General features: G+C 38.1%; 1 long non-coding RNA gene across 1 annotated transcript; it reads right to left on the minus strand.

Moving 5' to 3' along the window:
* Positions 1-6667: 6667 nt before the first annotated feature.
* LOC147310724 (uncharacterized) lies at positions 6668-12101 on the minus strand. Its single transcript, XR_015125481.1, has 4 exons — positions 11980-12101; positions 9961-9992; positions 8764-8790; positions 6668-7478 (listed from the first exon to the last, which is right to left on the minus strand). It is a non-coding gene; the product is annotated as an uncharacterized LOC147310724 (long non-coding RNA).
* Positions 12102-19964: the final 7863 nt, after the last annotated feature.

Consider the following 19964-nt stretch of genomic DNA (forward strand, 5'->3'; position numbering starts at 1 on the left):
GTTGTGTCTCATAGGCTGCCGGTTGTCCATCCTGAGCCCCAGTTTAATTATGTGTCCATCATTTTCAGATCTCACCACCTTTACCAGTATACCAAAAGCACCGTTGACTAAACCGTTTAGTGTGTCCAAGTTTCTGGTCAGCATGACTCGAGCTCCTTCAGCAACATTCAGAGTGTCAGGTAAATCATTTCTCCCACCTGTAAATGGTTTGTCTCTTCGTTCCATTCTGCCTGTACGTTTATCCTTCTGGAAATCGTCTGCAGTGATGATTATGATGTTTGAATGAAGCTTCTTCAGGGTATCTGTGTTATGGGATTCCACATTCTTGTTGGTGGCATAAATGTGTAAGACCTCAGTTGGACATTCTTCTGGTGCAGTCACAGCCTGTGACAACAAATCTCTGTCGCACTGAGAAAGCTCATCCGTCTTTTCTTTCACTCTAATCCTGTTCAGCATCTCTGCAAAGGCCACATCATCTTTCTGACGCATGATCTCGGTTAGAGTGATCATCTGAAAATGTTCCTGCCATAGGTCAATCTGTTCTGGATCGTAAACGCAGAGAGGTTTAGACTGTCGCACTGGTGGCAGCTGGTAAAAATCTCCAACAGCTAAAACTGACATTCCACCAAAAGGTCTCTGAGTGCCTTTGATTTGTTTCAGTCTTGCATCCACATAGGCAAAAAGGGGTTTTGAAACCATTGAAATCTCATCAATAACAATAATTTCTGCATTCATCAGCTCAGATCTGACTTCATCCAGTTGGTTACCAAGTCCTTGAATGGGTGGTTTCAGACTCCTGGGTAGTTTCAGTAGAGAATGTAATGTAGAGCCATTGATAGAAAAAGCTGCTGTACCGGTAAATGAAGTCAGTAAAACAGTTGGATTTGATATGTCAGCTTCTTCTGCATTAGCAGGCAGTCTGCTCAGGATCTTTGATGCTTCAGAGTGAATACATTTAATCAGATGTGACTTTCCAGTTCCTGCACCACCGTTGATATAGAAGAAAAATGGATCTGGGTTCAAACCACAAACTCGCTGAATACACCAGTCTCTTATAGTATAGAACACGCAGGCCTGCTTCTGGTTCAGATTCTGATACATTACACGTACCACGGCTGGATCTACTGCAGGTTGTTCTCTGATGGCTCTGATCTCTGTTACAGCATCAGACTGACGACTGTAGTCGGGAACATTCTCCTGTTCGTTCTCATCATCAGAATGTCTCTCAGGAAGATTCTCATCACATTGCAGCCTCACAACTTCAGATTCAGGAGCAAGATTACACCATTCATCGATCACAACATCCCTATTTTGTTCAAACTCTTCCAGTGCACTCTCAATATCCTCAGAGTTCTTCTCATACTTGTCTTTATTTCTTTTCACAATCCGTTTCACAGACTCACTGTGGTCTGAACATGGAAGTCGCACAAAACCCGAGTTGTAGAAGGACTGATAGGTTTGGAAACATTGTGGTTTCAGTTCCTGCTCTGATCTGTGTGGAAGGTAAAGTCTCAACAGTCGACCATAATATTGCTCAGGATCTTTTTCCTGTGAACAGTGGTAATACCTGATTATAGCTGGTTTATCATTCTTTCGCCTTTGTACAAATCCAAGCTGGTTTAGAAGAGGAAGCACATCTTTTCCTTCATTTGGACCACTCACCAACCGGCACAGGGCAGCAAAATCAGCCAGCGACATTTCCTCATATTCTGGGGTCTCAGGTCTGCATTTGTATTTATCACTCAAACTTGTCATCCAAATATTACAGCTGTCATGTGTTGTGCTTTCCAGGAAGCTCATGGGCCGACTCATTTTTACTGGGTTATCATCTGTTGGTACAAATACAACACTGCGGGAACATTTTTTCATTTTTAGGCCACAGACTCGAGTCACACACTCCTGTGCGCTGATCTCTCTCTTTTTTGAGTAAGCCTGCATCACAGCTCTCATTTCATCACATTCATTGACGGTGTTCTTATCAGAGTTATCGATAACTGTCTTCAGGTATTCAGAGAGGCCAGATTCTTTCTTTGTTATATATTTACAGAGGTATTCTACACATGAATAGGCATTCAAAATGAATGAGACATCTAAATTAGAGTTCCAGGCTTCAAGCAGATCTGGGTTGTAATTGTTGATCCAACAGTCCTTTGGGTCACGTTTCAGAATCAGAGCTGTTTTCTTGTTTATGTTCTGGAGGCATTGTTCATACTCATTCATTGTCAAGTTGCATCGTGACAGAATCTGCTCTATGGTGAGGGAAGCAGCTTCAGGTTCCTTCAGCAGGTTCAACAAAGGTCTGAGTTTGGCTTTTGCAGCTTCAGTGTCTGAATCCTCATCCTGTCTCACAATCATTGTTCTTGTGGATGGTGGTTTTGGAAACCCAAATCTACAACCAGAGTTCACACTCTTAAAGCATGTCTTTGTGTGGTTCTTGCTGTGCTTTTGTAGTTCAGAGACTTTTTTGTGCAGTTCAGGTTGTTTTTCTGGATCAGGGAGTTGAGCTGAGATGTATCTGTCCACAAAGTCACAGACAGTTTGGTCATCATCCACATCTGCTTCTACCTTTTCTCGAATCCACAGCAACATGTGTATATGCGGACTACCTCTGTGCTGGAACTCAACTCTGTAAAAGTAATCAATGATCTCACCAAGGGGCTGTGCAGGAGAAAAAAGCAAATCTCTGAACAAAGCCTCAACACGCTTATCAAACATCCGCATGGTGGTTACTGGATTTGATCTTAGAATTTCACACTTTTCTGACCAGTCCAGGGCTTCAAAATCAACCTCTTCACCTTGCTGTCTCTTTATTGCTTGAATCACTTCAGGCCATCTCATCTCAGCAGCAGAGAAAGTGACAAAGAACTGAGGTGTTCCTATTTGACGAATCATACTGAATAAATCTTTGGTAGTTTTCTGCCAGTAAGCTGGAGTTCCTCTGAGTGGCTGCATAAATCTGATTGCATCTTTATTTCTTACCAGCTTCTCTACTTCTGTCTTACTTTGTAACATTCCCGATGTGATTTTGCGTCCATCTTTGGTCATAGTTTTACCTTTCCTTAGCTGTATTGTCATGCTGGAATTAGCCAAATGTATTTCAGTGACAAACTGTGAGAAAAACAGGTAATTTGTGTCTTTAGCAAATCTTGCATCAATGTTGAAAAGCCTTGACTTGAAGTAAGCACTTGGTGTGAGTTTAAGAAGTCTCTTTTCATCCAGTGTATTCTGACCGGTAGGAAACTGCACAGGAAATGCCATGGCTTCCAAATGAGGAGTTCTGAAGAAGCTAACAGGATTGTTTCTTTCTGCAGGAGCCACACAATATGTGTTATCACTGAAACAGAGAATCTCTTCTGAAATGTCTACAGGCTGCAGACAACTTTCTAGAGCAAAACCTCCATTGTTCAAATCACTTTCTGGTTCATCTGGATTTTGTTCCTCTGGTTGTTCATCACAGGATTGCATATTAATAGCTTGGTCACTTTCAGACTCACTTTCGCACAAAAGGGCATCTTTTTCATAGTTGTCAATTTCCATTAAATCTGCTTCATCATAATCATCACTTGCCATGCTGGCTTCATCACTGCTGTCATCATCAGGTAACGTTGGATCACAAAGCAATGCATCATCTCTGATAATAATATCTGTGTACTGTGGATGAATTTGTTTGAGTTTACGCAGGGCTTGAATGAGTTTAGACCAGGTGACAGTCTGGAACAGCTGATGGCCTTTGTAGCACAGTCGTCTTTTCAATTTCACCCTCATGATCTGTGATTGGCTTCTGAGCCGAGGTAGATAGTCAACTGTTTGTTGGACTTCAGATGGTACACACACCACATTACCACGTATGAGTCTTTGTCTGCCCTTTGGAAGAGGAATAATCTTTGCAAATGGTATGCATTTGGCAATCAGATGTCTCTCCAGAATGTTGAGATCACACAGTTCAGCTGGAATATCCTGCAGTTCTAAACCGTTGACAGCAGCAAGTCTTGGCATGCGTCCACTTTTGAGGGAACTGTGACACGTGTGACAGATATACTCCTTTTTTCTCTCAACAGGAAAGCTGCAGTGATCATGACATGCTTCATCACACACATGAACAAATTTACCAGTTAGACACTGCTGAGCTACAATTTGGTGTTTTGAGTAATTTTCTCTTTTGCAGATTTTCACCTGATTAGGAAAAGAAGCTTTTAGACAAACAGTACAAACATAAGATGGTGCTGACTTAATGTTGGATCTGAAACGAGATATGGCCTCATTCATTAAAGTGTTCTCTGGATGACACTGTAAACTGTCAGCTGGTCGATGCATCTGACGATATTTTCTTTTTATTTTCATTGCACATCTGATATTATGCATCTGTCTAAAAGAAATACTGTTCCAATATTTTACTCTCATTCGTTCTCTCATATTGTCCTTGTGTTGCTGCTGAAATTGTCTCTCTTCTCCATAACGTTTAGTGATGTAACATTTTTTTTTCTGTCTAAATTCTACACTTTCTTTATATAGGTTAGAAACATATGACCTCATGTAAGCTTTATGTTTCTCTCTGAATTCGGCACAAGTTCTGTATGTTCTTGTTATTCGTTCCTTCTGCTTTTCTCGGAACACGGGAGATTCTCTGTATGTTCTTGTTATTCGTTCCTTCTGCTTTTCTCTGAATAAAGAATCTTCTTTATACATCCTTATGACACGTTCTCTTTTTGTCTCTCTAATTTTAGCACTTTCTCTATAGATCCTTCTCATTTGTGCCTTCTGTTTTTCCTTAAAATCATCTCTTTCCTTATAGATCTTTCTCAAATGTTCCCTCTGTTTCTCTCTATATATAGGATTTAGCTTATATAGATTACTTTTGTACACAGTCTTCTTTTGTCTGTGATCAGGATCCTTTCTTTTTGGTAGTTTTTGTTGGGCCAATGATCTTCTCCTCATTTTTTTCCTTCCCTGTTTACTATATTTCAGCAGTTTATGTGAAAGTTCCTGTGTTGTCTTTGTTGAACAGCGGTTGGCAGCGGTTGGATCCTTCTGAGGAACAGAATCTGATGTTACCTGAGGTTCTCTCACAGAAGATGCAGAGGTTTCTATTTCTAAATAATCAGAATTGTTCAGCTCAGCAGCTGGCTCATTTGAATAATCCACTCTGGATGACATCACTTCAGTAGCTAAAGTGTCGGCCACAGTTTTCTGTGTCTGCTCAGTGGACTTTGGGGTTTCAAATTCAGGTTCATTTAAAGCTGGTGCTGAAACAGTTGTAGCTGTTGGTCTGTTTTCATCAGCATTTCTTTGGTCAGCAGCGTTTTCACTGTGGAACTCAACAGGCTGTAACTCATAAGCACAGGTTGGTGCGATGCAAAACATTCGGTACAAACGTTTGATCCTGTCAATCATGTCGTTAAGACGTGTGAATTTTAACATAACTGCAGTTCCACCACTTACACTTAGCGACAATGGCATTCCTGTAGACCTACGTGGGTGAGGGTCAAAGTATGCGTATTCACCTGAAGTCAGCCTGGAAACTGCGATGGCTGTTCCTCCCATGACTAGCAAAGCGTAGCGAAACTCTGAAGCCAAACGCTGTAGTCCCTGTTCAAGGCTCGGAAGATGATCTGTACCGTCAAATGTGCCATAATGAGCAAACTGAGACATGTCGACTTGATACTCGTGTCTGCGGCTGATGATCACAGTGGGAAGTTCATCACAGGCTAGAAACACGCTGTTCACAAACCTCTTTCTGGCATCTGAATACACGGCATGGCCTTTGTCCAACACACGGTTGAGATCTGCTCTGGTAATGAATTCATCCTCGTGTAAGAATGACAGGAAAACCAAACTGTTCGCCATGCATTGCTGATTCCGGTACTTTCCATACTTAGCATTGGCCTGGCTTCGAGACGCACAGATGCTACTCACTCGTGGACGACTTTCACTGTTTGTAACCTGTACATGAGACGGTCCTGGAGCTTCTCCATCATGCTGCGTTTGCACAGTTAGCTGGGGTTCAGTCTGGATTACCTGTTGTACTTTAGCATTTGGCACAGATGATGAGCAAACACCTCTCTTTACCACATCTGCATAAGACACTGCGGCCGTCTGAACGCTGAGCTGCACTTCTGGACTGGGAATACTTGTAACAGACACCTTTACCTGCTCACCGGTCTGAGAAAGATTTACCTGTTCCTTCTGCTTTTGCCATCTAAGCTTCTGGGACTGTGACCTTTGACCTTTCCTTGGCATTTTGTGCAAGTACAAACTGGACCTTATATGTATTTATACACAAATGTATACAAAACTCAACCTGTAAACACTGAAAAACTCCTCAAGTTTCTATTAAATGGATCAACTATACAAATGGTAAAGTGTTCTTATGACCGTTTAATTGATGTAAAAGGCTGGCTTAAATACAAACTCAATATAAAAGTTATTGAAAGATCCTTAAAAACGTTTTATTGTAGCTTTTTCAACAACTGTATATTATTACTTCTTTTTTTTTAACCAGACTGGTTAATGAATAGGTCTTTACTTCTGTGAAATAATATGCAGAATAAATCTCAACAATCAACAGGCTATAATAAAACTCTTAGCTTTGAAGTAGACTTTGTGTAAATCTTTGAGATATCTAAAATCTAAAGCAAATATAAGGAGCTGTGGTGGTGTGGTGATCAGATGACAGGTGATGAGGATTCTTCAGCTGGATGTTCTGCAGCAGTCAGGAAACAGGAAGTCTGGGTCCTCAGGGCAGCTTCTCAATGACAATTGTAACTCAATACTTACACTGAGTAATAGAAATGGGTTTGTCCTTAAATAATATTAGTATAAACTTACTGTAGTCAAATGTTATAGTCAATGAAACAGACTTGAAAAATGTATTTGAATCTAATTTAATATTTATGTAAATAGAGCAGTCTGAATGTATATATTACAAAATAACCAGATTGTCTTATTACAAATAAACCTTTAAGAGGTGTATATTTTATATAATTTATCAAAGCAATTGCACCTGTAATCCAAACAGCCAATCAATGTTTATTCCAAAGTGTAATGCAAAATTAAAATGACAAATGTAGGGCTGTGTAAGTAGTTTCTACAGTGACTTCTACTGTACTGTATATTCAACTTCTTACTTGTAATTTCCAGTAAAATGAGTGGATATGAGAGAGTTTAACGACAGGAAAGAAGGAGCAGTGAGAGCAGAGATCTCTCAGATTTCTGAAAACAGATCGTCGAAGTTGCGGTAACTTCAATTTCCAAAAACTTGGTTTGTTGTCAACCTTGGTTTGTTGTCAAACTTGGTTTCTTGTCAAACTAGGGCTTATGCTTGTCAAAATTAGATAGAGTACATGGCGGAGAAATGATAGAAGATAGAATCCCTTGTCAAAAAAGATGGAGCAGGGAGAGGGAGAGTGATAGGACAGACTGAATTTGCTTGTTAATGGCTTGTTAATGATAGAGGGAGAGGGTTTTCTGCAGCAGGTCACCTGTAAGACAGAAAGAAAGTGGAATTAGACACACTTCCAATAAACCTGGTTTTACCGTATTTTTCAGACTATAATGCACATTTAAAAGCCTTTAATTTTCTCAAAAATAGACAGTGCACCTTCTGTATGGTTGTGCTTACTGATTTCAAACCAATTCTATGTGGTACACGGCACTCTGTCAAATGTTTTAGTATGACTTTGGTAAGCTACAAAGCAGCACCACTTGATGTATTGTCGGAGCATGGCTTTTTTTTTTTTTTTTCCTTTTTTTTCTAAGGAGCATGGCTAACATAGTCAGCACCCTCGTAGAGTAATTCGTACTGTGCTTCAACATAATATGGTGTGTGTGTATAAGGGCCTGGCACCTGTTGAGAGCCATGCTTATGAAGCAGATTTCAAACTGATCAATCCACATTCATCAGTCCATAAATCCTGAAAAGTGAGTGTATTGTTCTGTATTTTATGTCTTACAACTGAACAATTTTGAGAGTTATTGTAAATGAGTTGAATAAAGTTTGACTTATCTGTTTTGTTTGGCTTAATGTGCCTTAGAATTTAGTGCGCCTTACAGTCCGAAAAATACAGAACACATATATCATTACACACTGAAGAGTCGTACAGTACATTATTAGATTCAACTGAATGAAAATGTTTATCATATGGTGGTGGAACATTTCTAAGGACATTTTTGCATTCTATTAACACAATAAAAACAAACACAGTCTGTAAACCAAGATGTGGTGCTACAGTAACTTACTATAAACATTATATAGTCAAGCTAAACCCACACAATGAAGTCAGAGCAGACAGTTTCAGACCACCTGCTTTAAACACTTCACAGCACTCAACTCACATGATCCTAAATGCCCAAAGGTCTCAAATTCCCGTTTCTGTGTGTACTTACCTGGTTCAACAGTATATCATAATGTCTGGGGAGCCGTTAACATAAAAGTAAAAAATAATTTACTCAGTATGACTTTTGGCAAAATGAAAAATTTGGAGACAGATGACTCCTAAACAGCAGTTTCTACATTTTTCAGTCAAATATGGGGCATGTTTAATACACACTCCACTAAATCTACAATAAACTTAGCATGGCCGATATTAGGGCCTAATTAAAAATGTACTATGATGATAAGAGAGATCTGTAAGTCTGGAAATGTTTACATAGACTTTTCTACGATCTGATTATTCCCAAGAGCTGTGCTGACTCACTCCACTAAACTGAATGTCCTATAATGAGAAACATTTCCCAGCACTGTACCTCAGACAAACCTTTACTTACCAGACTGGAGACGATCAGATCAGCAGTCTAGAGAAAGGAAACAATTCATCAGATCACTGTTTGATGATTCAGACTCTTGAGCCTCTTCACACACAATCCAATTTACTGTGACATAAATTAACTAGTAAAATTCTTAATTTATTTAAGGCTTTATGAGCTTACTGTAGTCTAAAGAGGAGATAAATGAACTGCAGCGTCTCACATGGCTGTAGCAAGTGTAATAAAAGCATTCATTACTACAGAAATATAAAGAATAGCCACCAATATTTGTTGGCACAAGTGCAGGATATACCAAATATTTCCTACACAGAAGCTTTGTGGCTCCAACATTTTCTACAACAGGTCAGTACTACTAAAGTGTGAAAGCCAAAACTTTTAAAAATGTTAGATACAAAATAATTATATAAATCAGAAGCAACAGAAAACCTCGTCATGTCTGATATGAATATGTAAATCTTAAAATAGTTTTAAATATTGACATGTTACAATAGCAGAGGTGCACCATGTTTTGTAATTAAAATTAAATGTCTTAAATTTTTACACTAAAAAGTCCTCTCATTATACCTGTTGCTAGGAATATTTATGTATTTTGCAGTGTACCTTTTTGGCAACTTTTCTATTAAATTTTAAAACACATTATATTCACCAAATAAGTGATAAACTAATTAGACACACTGGCTGTAATGTACCTAACAATGTCCACTCACACCTCTGGTTCTCTTAGTTTTTCATTATTGCTTAACTGTACAAAATACTTCTACAGTGTTCTGACTTTAATGTAACACATCAGCAGAATTTGAGAGACAATATGAATCAATACCTGTGCAGCTCTTAAGTGTTTGAGCAACCACTTATACTGACTCCCCTAAAACACTTTCATTGTTTTGTCTGCTACTTAAATCCACAAACATAAGGAGAAAATGAACAACTGACATTTAGCTATGTTTGGATTCAATAAGCCATAAGAAATTTAAATCATACATAAATGGGCTATTAAACTTCAGGGACATTTTCAGGGACAGTCAGAGGTCCTGTGTGAGGGCTTTGCTGCTACAGGTAATAAATCCTGACTTTGTGTTTTTGCCCATCAGTAAATGGAAACATATCACAAAAAGTCAAACTACTGTATGTAAGTTGCCAAATGTGCTACGCAATGCCAGGTTCATACTGCCTCAGTTACAATCACTGTTTACTTACCAGCAAAGGCAAAACCAAAGATCTCTTTCACTCTGTGTAACAAAAGACAAAGCACAAAAATACAGAATGAGACAACTCAAATCAGCATCACAGTCAATACTGCATCACTCTGTGTAGTACAAAAGATTCAGTACATTCTTTGTTTACCACAGCAACAAACAACTCACCTTTTTCTACACCTTATTAAAGATTACTGTCTTCATTAAGGTAAAATATGGTTTCATCCATTTGTAATAAGCCACACACGTCTCTTAGTTATGTGATAGCTCTATTAGTTTGGTGCTATTAGATAACACAGTAGATTTAATAAGCAATGATTTGCTACACCTAGCTCTGCACACTTTATCAAATTCTGACATCACAATTTCAAAGCATGAACAATCATAAATGAAAGCTTGGATGATATTTTTGTAGGCTTCAACATTTGAGTTCGTCTGCATTCAAATTCTGCTTCCTAAAAATATTATCACCTGCACACAGTATCATTTAATATGCTGTTGTTTTAAATATCTACATATCATATTTATAATATTAATGGTGCACTGCTGCATTTTATTTATTTGAAGGTGGACTTTTTTATATTTCGTTAGTTTTTCACAAAGTGAGAAGTTAAACAGAGCTGCAGGTGTAGGTTTCATTAAAAAAAAAAAACAACCTGCACAAACAAGTGTTTGTTAAACAGTTCTTAAAATTTAACTAAAAAACTAAAATTAACTAATTAAAAAAAACTTCTTGTTAAGAGATGTTATTATTCTTATATTATGTGTTTCATCCTCACTCTCTCTCTCCCTTCTGTTAATTAACCCACAGCACAAAAACACACCGGTACAGGCACGTGACTCTTCTTCTCCCGGCTTTCAGTCAGAAGCTGTGTCCCAAAATGTCGGCTGCATCCTCCGGAGGCCGCATTTGAAGGCCAATTATGTCACAGCCAGTCGACGAAGGCTGTCTCAAATGCGGCCGACAAATGAGTCCTTCATTTCCCCGAATAAACTTTTAACATATTTTTAGGCGAGAAAGTAGCGGTGTAAATATCTGCTTGGTTTATCAAGACATCGCATATTTGCAAAAGTGTGCCGACGTTTTCAGAGACGTCTGTCACCCACCGGCTCGATGGCAAGCCGGGAGGGGGGTTCAGACCCCCGCTCTTTCGCTACTCAGGTTAAACATGATATACAAGTCACTCTGATAACTTAAAAATGTAATTGTTTGCCTTTTTCTGTGTTTTATTTGTTCTGGAGTAAATCGGTTTGGCTGAGATCAAAGTTATTAGATTATTAGATTAAATAAAGCTTTATTAATCAATCCGGTGGGTTCCTCCGGGATTTTCACACAGCTCAATAAACGTTAAACGGTCGAGAATTTACGCCAGTGTCCTGTTATATTTTAAATAGCAAGGAGCAGACGGCCGAGTTTATTAAACTCCAGCGAGACAGCGGTGACGCAAACCTGAAGGCTAGACCGTCCACTTTCACAGCCTTCTCGGTCCACGTAGACCGCGAAAGCTGGGTCCTCCGAAAGATGCAGCCGACGTTTTGGGACACAGCTAATGGCGGTAAAATGGCTCCTTTGAAGTTGCCGACCCTGCTGCTTCAGCAGCTAATCAGTGGTTCTAAAATGACGGCTCATTACCTTACAACCGAAAGAATGAGGCCGTTTTTAACTGACTGATTTGTGAAGAGAATTAACTTCAGCTTCCCTAACAGACTCAGAAACACTAACACACCGAATGAACCAAATACAACACAATAACTGTAATAAACAATCAAATGAACTATATTAATTTCACACTGGGCCTATAGCAGCTAGGCTAGGCGTTAGCACTTAGTGCTAGCATACCAAACACTCCTTTTAAATAGTAAAATTACAACGTTTCACTAAAAAAGCAGCCATTGTGTTACTTTAACATGACTTATACTTCGACTGGCTTCATAAGTCACTAACAACAACTGGGTAAATCCCTCATACAGCTTATAGACATTTCATTTCAGAAAAGAGAGACAGAGAAGCAGCGCTTACCGGTGGGGATCGAGCTGAGAGTGGACGGAGATTCAGGAGTCAGGCAGAGACGTTAAAAAAAGAGGCATTCACGGGTAGTGGGAAACTCCGCAATTACACAAAATTGGCATGGAAAACGTGAAAAATATATGTAAATTTAAATATTATTATACTAGATTTTTTTGCAACAAAAAGCAACTAGCAGAAATTTAATTCTATAAGTTTAATAAATGTTTCAAACAGGATTCTTTGAATTTGAAATAATGGTTAAAAGACATAAATAAACATAAGGTCATTATGTTAAAATGTACTTTATTATGATAGATTTATTTAACTGACTGCAGTAATAAGAACAGTCTTCTGCTGAACACCAACACCAAGGAGCTGGTGTTGGTGATCGCCTAAGCATCCTCACAGTAGGAGCTGCAGAGGTTCATCTCACTCCACTGCAGGACTCAAGAGGTTCAGGAGGTCCCTTAACCCCACTGCTATGAGACTTTTTAACAGCGACTCCTGATATGTTCATTGCACATTTGTTTCTTTTATTCTACTACATATTGGTTGTAATCATGAATTCTGAATTGCTTTAAAGCTGAAGCTGTCTGCTAAAACTAGCTGAAAAAGCTGAAAAGTTGCAGAAATTGTAAAAACTTTGCAGAAGCAAAGGAACTTTGCTAAAATGGAATAACTTAGCAGAACTGCAATATCTTAGAGGAAACATAATACTTGGCAGAAATACAATAGCATAGCAGAACTTAACAGAAATATTGTAACTTACCAGAAACATGATAACTTCTCAAAAATACAAGAATTTAGGAGAAATAGTATAAGATAACAGAAAGAATATATTTAGCCAAAAATACTTAAACATTACAGAAACATTATGATTTAGAAAAATAGTACAACATAGCAGGAATACTGTGATTTACCAGAAATACAATTATGGAGGACTAATACTTTAAAATGGGAGACATATTGATACACACACACATACACAGAGCCTAAAGGGAAGAGTATTTGTGCCATGGAGTCTTAACAAGAATGTGAGGTCCATATTAGAAAAGCTGGTAAAATCATAAAAGTTTGCAGAATTGTAATAAATGATGAATATGAATTACTGGTCTGTGACAGTGTATTAATTTGTAGGAAAAAAACATGTTGACCAAGGTGGAATCGAACCCACGATCTTTGGCTTGCAGACCCGTGTCATTGTCAACTGCGCCACTGGGAAAGAGAGCAGCCGCATTGAAAAACAGGGTGATGAGCAGTCAGAATTAGATCGCGGTGAGAGGCGAAAAACGCCGTTTTTTGGAGTTACAAAACGTTGTGTAACTCAAAAACTAGGTGTACTAGAAGCATAATTCTTGTACTGGGTGAATCAGCGGACTTTGGTGTACTTTGACTGCGATTTTCATTGCTCTATGTACATCCGTCGCTGAGATATGACGAGAGAGGAAACGGAAAACCTCAGATATGATTGGCTGGCTGGGAGGCCGTGCAGGCCCTGATATGTGATATGTGTCTGAGTCCTCACAGAGGATTGGCTGCCTGGCAGAAATATATAGAAATAGTATGATTAAGCATAAATACTACATTTAGCAGAAATACTATAGTAAGCACAAATCCTATAAAAAGCAGAAATAGTATGATTTAGCACAATAGTAATAAGTTAAACAGAAAAATCGGAAAAGCAAAATGGACAGCTGAAAAAATGCTGAACATGCTGAGGGTCCCTCAAATATACTTGTTAAATGAAAAAAATCAGCAAAAAATATATATAACAGCCACACAATCAGAAATATGTACACATAAGGAAACACACATGCACAGAGAGAGACACACACAAGATCCAATTCAGTCAACCAGTCTAAATATATTGAATTTGAAGCTTAGAATGAGGTCATCCCATTGAAAGCCTTTCCCTCTCTCCCTCTCTCTGTCACACACACACACACACACACACACACACACACACACACACACACACACACACACACACACACACAGGGAGAGAGAAGTAAGTTTCTAGGTCAGCCTGGGAGCTGCTGAATTTGAATCCACCAATCAGAGAGCCTGTGCACTTTTCCCCGCCAAAACAGGTGCCTCTGTTTACACACGCAGCACAGAGAGACACAGGATTTTTGCAGTCTATTTCTCATAGTGACGACTCCCCTCAAACAAAAGACCATAATTTCCTAACCGTAGGGGCTAGAACGGTCATTCTTACACCGTTTTGTTCAGAAGAGATGGGGGAATCTTCAAGTGTTGACAATTTATCATTAAAATATGAATTTTTAGAGATATATGACATGGATGACTTGTTGACTTAGAAGCCATGAATTCCCCAATATGCAAATTTGAATACCTGGAGCCCACATACATGATTGGCTGGCTGGGAAGCTGTGCAGGCCCTGATTTGTGGATTTGAATTCCTCAGCCCTCAGATATGATTGGCTGGCTTAGAAGCCATGAAGGCCCCAATATGCAAATTTGTATTCCTCAGACCATATATATGATTGGCTGGGAAACCGTGCAGGCCCTGATTTGAAAATTTGAATGTCTCAGTCCTCACAGAGGATTGGCTACCTGGGGACCTGGGAGAAATATATAGAAATACTATGATTAAGCATAAATACTACATTTAGTAGAAATACTATGTTTTAGCACAAATCCTATAAAAAGCAGAAATACTATAATTTAGCAGAAATACTATATTAAGCACAAATCCTATAAAAAGCAGAAATACTATATTAGGCACAAATCCTATAAAAAGCAGAAATACTATATTAGGCACAAATAGTATAAAAAGCAGAAACACTATATTTAGCAGAAATACTATATTAGGCACAAATCCTATAAAAAGCAGAAATACTATGTTAGGCACAAATCCTATAAAAAGCAGAAATACTATATTAGGCACAAATCCTATGAAAAGCAGAAATAGTATGATTTAGCAGAATAGTAATAACTTACAAAATTACAAATATGGAGGCATATTGAAACACAAATGCACAGAGGGACACACAAACACAGGCTCTAATCCAGTCAACCAGTCTAACTATATTCAATTTAAATCCTACAATGACATGCTGCCAAATAAGGGCAGGGTCCTCTCTCTCCCACTAAACACACACACACACACAGACACACACACACACACACACACACACACACACAGACACAGAGGGAGAGAGCTGCCGAATTTAAATCCACCAATCAGAGTGGCTGTTTACGTTTTCCCGCCAAAACATGTGCATCTTTTTACACACGCAGCACAGAGAGGCACAGGATTATTGCAGCCTATTTCTCATAGTGAGGACTCCCCACAAACAAATGACCATTATTTCCTAACCGTAGGGGCTAGAACGGTCATCCTTACACCGTTTTGTTCAGAAGAGATGGGGGAATCTTCCAGTGTTAACAATTTATCATTAAAATGTGAATTTTTAGAGATATACGACATGGATGACTTGTTGACTTAGAAGCCACGAATTCCCCAATATGCAAATTTGAATGCCTGAGGCCACATATATGATTGGCTGGCTGGGAAGCCGTGCAGGCCCTGATTTGTGGATTTGAATTCCTCAGCCCTCAGATATGATTGGCTGGCTTAGAAGCCATGAAGGCCCCAATATGCAAATTTGAATGCCTCAGGACACATATATGATTGGCTGGGACACCGTGCAGGCCCTGATTTGAAAATTTGAATGTCTCAGTCCTCACAGAGGATTGGCTGCCTGGGGACCTGGCAGAAATATATAGAAATACTATGATTAAGCATAAATACTACATTTAGTAGAAATACTATGTTTTAGCACAAATACTATAAAAAGCAGAAATACTATAATTTAGCAGAAATACTATATTAAGCACAAATCCTATAAAAAGCAGAAATACTATATTAAGCACAAATCTTATAAAATAGCAGAAATAGTATGACTTAGCACAATAGTAATAAGTTAAACAGAAAAATTGGAAAAGCAAAATGGACAGCTGAAAAAATGCTGAACATGCTGAGGGTCCCTCAAATATACTTGTTAAATGAAAAAAAAATCAGCAAAAAAATATATAACAGCCACACAATCACAAATATGTACACATAAGGAAACACACATGCACAGAGACACACACACACAAGATCCAATTCAGTCAACCAGTCTAAATATATTGAATTTGAATCTTACAATGAGATCATCCCATTAAAAGGCTTTCTCTCTCTCTCACTCTCTCTCTCTCTCTGTCACACACACACACACACACACACACACACACACACACACACACACACACACACACACACAGACAAACAGGGAGAGAGAAGTAAGTTTCTAGGTCAGCCTGGGAGCTGCTGAATTTGAATCCACCAATCAGAGAGGCTGTGTACTTTTTCCCGCCAAAACTGGTGCCTGCAGCACAGAGAGAGACACAGGATTTTTACAGTCTATTTCTCATAGTGAGGACTCCCCTCAAACAAATGACTATAATTTCCTAACCGTAGGGGCTAGAGCGGTCATTCTTACACCGTTTTGTTCAGAAGAGATGGGGGAATCTTCCAGTGTTGACAATTTATCATTAAAATATGAATTATTAAAGATATTTGACTTCTAATGCACCATAACTGAGTAGAGCGAAGCAAAAACTGCCTTGACTTGCCCTCAAACAACGCTTTCTAACTCTAAATCTATTTGGAGTATCGATATCATTCTTTCACCGTAAGAGACAGCAGGCGTTGGTGAACAGTCATGGAAATTTTCAGGTCTCTGTGGAAATCCAACAAAAAGTTATGACGAGAGAAAAAAGTGGTTCATTTCCACAGTTTGAAATCTGAAGAAATCTGAGCGAAGGACGAATTTCCTACCCTCAAACAAGTCCAACTCATTTCAGAACGGTAATAGGTGAGAAAGAAATTCTTGAATTGTGAGCGTCAGGAGTGTCTGAAGATATACCGGGACAAGCCTCATGTCTTAAAGTCGCTTCGTTAAGGAGATATGACGATTCGAATATGCCTCTCATTACAGAAATGCAGCGGTGATTTTGAACAAGCTCTCCATTGACTTTATATGGAGAGTTTTGAGACCTTGTGTTGGTCTGAGGAGATTTGCCAAAATTCTATAAATCCCACAACAATGATAGTGACATGTTCTGAAAGCCAGCAAAAATACCTACGTTTTGATGTATAATTTGTGGAAGTTGAGTGAAAATTGAGCAAGTAGCAAGAAGTTGTTCGGACATGAAGAGAAGACTGCAAAAGCTTCAGTGTCACACTGGAAGCCAAGAGCATAGCAACCATAACAACGCATGTATTTTGTGAAAAATCACAATTTTGCAACTGAAAACTTTAAGAGGCATAAAAGTAAAACGGTAAAAGATTTGAAAAAGCTGAATCATACATGAATAGCCCAATAATTTGTGAACATTTTAAAGTTTGAATGGTTTTTCTAGGCGAAAGTATGAGGAAGTAGTTAAGTTTCAAAAACAAGCAAATTTTAGCAGAATTGCAGAAGTTTGCAGAAGTTTCCCATTCATTTCAATGGGACAAATTAAAGGAAAAAAGCTTAATATTTTAAAAAGTATAATAGCAGAAAATACCAAAAGTCATAGCACACATTAGCAGAAATAGCAGAATAGTTTAAAATTTGAACGGTGAAAATAGCACAAAAATTGTGGAAGTAGTTAGCGGACGAAAAACGAGCAACTTGAAGAATAATAATAAAGAATAAAGAGAAACAGGAACTCAATAGTGTGGATGCTTAAAGCATCCACACAACTAGAAAAATTTGCATTTCCTGCGAAAATGCAGTGTGGATGCTTAAAGCTGAAGCTGTATGCAAAAAGTAGCTGAAAAAGCTGAAAAGTTGCAGAAATTGTAAAAACTTTGCAGAAGCAAAAGAAGTTTGCTAAAATGGAATAACTTAGCAGAACTGCAATATCTTAGAGGAAACATAATACTTGGCAGAAATACAATAGCATAGCAGAATTTAGCAGAAATATTGTAACTTACCAGAAACATGATAACTTCTCAAAAATACAAGAATTTAGGAGAAATAGTATAAGATAACAGAAAGAATGTATTTAGCCAAAAATACTTAAACATTACAGAAACACTATGATTTAGAAAAATAGTACAACAGAGCAGAAATATTGTGATTTACCAGAGACACTGTGATGAACTATGAATATTGTAATTTTAAATTGAGACTATGTTTTAGCACAAATATTATAATTTGGCAGAAATACTATAATTTAGCAGAAATACTATATTAAGCACAAATCCTATAAAAAGCAGAAATGGTATGATTAAGCACAAATACTACATTTAGTAGAAATACTTTGTTTTAGCACAAATCCCATAAAAAGCAGAAATACTGTACTATGATTTAGTAGAAAAACTATAATTAATCAGAAATACTAAATTTAGCAGAAATACTATATTAAGCACAAATACTATGAAAAGCAGAAATAGTATGATTAAGCATAAATACTACATTTAGCAGAAATACTATATTAAGCACAAATCCTATAAAAGCAGAAATAGTATATTAAGCACAAATCTTATAAAATAGCAGAAATAGTATGATTTAGCACAATAGTAATAAGTTAAACAGAAAAATTGGAAAAGCAAAATGGACAGCTGAAAAAATGCTGAACATGCTGAGGGTCCCTCAAATATACTTGTTAAATGACAAAAATCTGCAAAAAAAATTTATTACAGCCACACAATCACAAATATGTACACATGAGGAAACACACATGCACAGAGAGACCCACACACAAGATCCAATTCAGTCAACCAGTCTAAATATATTGAATTTAAATCTTAGAATGAGATCATCCCATTAAAAGCCTTTCTCTCTCTCTCTCTCTCTCTCTCTCTCTCTGTCACACACACACACACACACACACACACACACACACAGGGAGAGAGAAGTAAGTTTCTAGGTCAGCCTGGGAGCTGCTGAATTTGAATCCACCAATCAGAGAGGCTGTGCACTTTTCCCCACCAAAACAGGTGCATCTGTTTACACACGCAGCAGCACAGAGAGACACAGGATTTTTGCAGTCTATTTCTCATAGTGACGACTCCCCTCAAACAAATGACCGTAATTTCCTAACCGTAGGGGCCACGAAGGCCCCAATATGCAAATTTGAATGCCTCAGGACACTTATTTGATTGGCTGGGAAACTGTGCAGGCCCTGATTTGAAAATTTGAATGTCTCAGTCCTCACAGAGGATTGGCTGCCTGGGGACCTGGCAGAAATATATAGAAATACTATGATTAAGCATAAATACTACATTTAGTAGAAATACTATGTTTTAGCACAAATCCTATAAAAAGCAGAAATACTATAATTTAGCAGAAATACTATATTAAGCACAAATCCTATAAAAAGCAGAAATACTATATTAGGCACAAATCCTATAAAAAGCAGAAATACTATATTAGGCACAAATAGTATAAAAAGCAGAAATACTATAATTTAGCAGAAATACTATATTATGCACAAATCTTATGAAAAGCAGAAATAGTATGATTTAGCAGAAATACTGTATTTAGCACAAGTACCGAAAAGTACCAGAAATACTATGATTTAGCAGAATAGTAATAACTTACAAAATTACAAATATGGAGGCATATTGAAACAGAAATGCACAGAGGGACACACAAACACAGGCTCTAATCCAGTCAACCAGTCTAACTATATTCAATTTAAATCCTACAATGACATGCTGCCAAATAAGGGCAGGGTCCTCTCTCTCCCACTAAACACACACACACACACACACACACACACACACACACACACACACACACAGACACAGAGGGAGAGAGCTGCCGAATTTAAATCCACCAATCAGAGTGGCTGTTTACGTTTTCCCGCCAAAACAGGTGCATCTTTTTACACACGCAGCACAGAGAGGCACAGGATTATTGCAGCCTATTTCTCATAGTGAGGACTCCCCACAAACAAATGACCATAATTTCCTAACCGTAGGGGCTAGAACG

This window comes from Aulonocara sp. 'chitande type north' Nkhata Bay, linkage group LG16, assembly GCF_057382095.1.
Source record: "Aulonocara sp. 'chitande type north' Nkhata Bay isolate Kocher_YH1m ecotype deep benthic linkage group LG16, A_spYH_male_GT1.1, whole genome shotgun sequence".
NCBI lineage: Eukaryota > Metazoa > Chordata > Actinopteri > Cichliformes > Cichlidae > Aulonocara > Aulonocara sp. 'chitande type north' Nkhata Bay.